Source organism: Macaca fascicularis, chromosome 17 (genome assembly GCF_037993035.2).
Source record: "Macaca fascicularis isolate 582-1 chromosome 17, T2T-MFA8v1.1".
NCBI lineage: Eukaryota > Metazoa > Chordata > Mammalia > Primates > Cercopithecidae > Macaca > Macaca fascicularis.
In genome coordinates, this window is record NC_088391.1 from 61,089,826 (window position 1) to 61,091,698 (window position 1,873).

Consider the following 1,873-nt stretch of genomic DNA (forward strand, 5'->3'; position numbering starts at 1 on the left):
TTGCATTTTTCCAAATGTCTTGGCCACCTTCTAACAGGTAGTAGATTCTGAACTTCCTTGTCCTAGGGAGACTTTTTTTTGACAGGAAGTATGTCTTACGGTGTTGAAAAGAATATGTGAAAAAAATACAAAAAAGAGTATTTCTAGATTAGGCAGACTGCTTTGAGGGGAGAAAGATTGCCTCTCACAGTTTAAAAGAAATTTTTCCGGGTTAGGGTACTGAGAGGAAAAAACAAACAAGTGAAAAAACAAACAAGCGAAAATGGCGGACCGGAAGGCGGGAGAGGGGAAGGCGGGAGAGGAGAAGCCTGAAAAGCCGCAGCGAGCTGGAGCTGCCGGAGGACCTGAAGAAGAAGCAAAAAAACCTGTGAAAACTAAGACTGTTTCTTCCAGTAATGGAGGGGAAAGTTCCAGTCGCAGCGCTGAGAAGCAATCAGCTGAAGAAGCAGCTGCCAACTTCCCAACAAAGCCTACAAAGATCTCCAAGTTTGGATTTGCCATAGTAGCAGCAGCTTTTAATGAAGATGAAGATAGTGAACCAGAGGAAATCCCTCCAGAAGCAAAGATGAGGATGAAGAATATTGGAAGGGATACACCAACATCAGCTGGACCAAACTCCTTCAATAAAGGAAAACATGGGTTTTCTGATAACCAGAAGCTGTGGGAGCGAAATATAAAATCTCATCTTGGAAATGTCCATGACCGAGACAATTAAATGATGTTTTGAAATTGGGGTGTGGGGTGCATGTAAAGTTAAAAGGAACAGTTTCCTTTTTTAAAGAATGGTATAAGACTATCTTGGAGCCGCTTTTTTTTTTTTCTTTTTCATTTTTTTTAAAGATTGAGTGGTACACTAATAAATGAGAGTTTGAAATTAGAGGTAATTTGTGTTTTATATACAGATTTCAAGACATTTGCTAATTTTGTAGTTTCATGTGATTAGTTTCCAAAGGTTACAGATAATAAAGAAATCAGAAATGGTACCTTTTTAAGAATTGCATATATTTTTAGACACAACTATTAGCACATTAAGAGGGAAGCAAAAAGTTATTGTCTATTTAAAACTTCAAGCGGTTACTCTCTTAACTCACTTATTACCTAAACTTGTCTGGCTCCCAGGAACACCCTTAAAGAGAGAGGGAGTATTGTATTGGGAGGAAGATGTTACTGAACTATTCACTGAAAGTAAATTTAGATAAAATACAGCTTTTTTCCTTGTGGGTATTTGTTTTGTTTCAAGTCATCATAAACTAGGTATTGCATTGCTATCAGTGGATACAGATGCTTAGTACTTAAAAGAATTTTTTTTTAAATGTAAACTGTTGAATATTTGAAATAGCCCACTTCACCTTAATGGGTCTTGTCTATCTTCATTAGTCTTCAAAGAAAAACCATTTGCTACCAAAGTAAATCAGTATTTTGAATGTGCTTCTCTTGTTTTTTGTTTATTAGCTAGTTCCTGTAAGCATTTCCACCAGAACTTGACAAATCATAAGGAAGCTGTTTCTTTTAAAACACAAACCACCACCAAAAATTTAAATGTACATATTGCTTAACTATTTGGCTGTTTTTAGTTTTTAAAAGGTATAAACACCAAAAAAATAATAATAATAACATTGTATGAAGATGGAAAACAAGAAGATGCACTTTCCGTAACCTTGTCTAAGGATTTAAATTACTAACCTGTGAACTCCAATTTGAATTGAACTTAACTATCGGCTTTCTTACTAGTAAAATTGTATAGTTTATTTTAAATGTGTATATATTGACCAATGGCCTCTGAAAAAGCACATTTTAGATACTGAAATTGAAGGAAAGAAAATGCATCTTCAACATTTTTCGGAATCTCACCACATGTACTTTGCTAGATTTC

General features: G+C 35.2%; 1 pseudogene; it reads left to right on the forward strand.

The window, feature by feature from the left end:
- The first annotated feature begins 262 nt into the window (after nt 1-262).
- LOC102142299 (PEST proteolytic signal-containing nuclear protein pseudogene) lies at nt 263-1,046 on the forward strand (annotated as a pseudogene).
- Nucleotides 1,047-1,873: the final 827 nt, after the last annotated feature.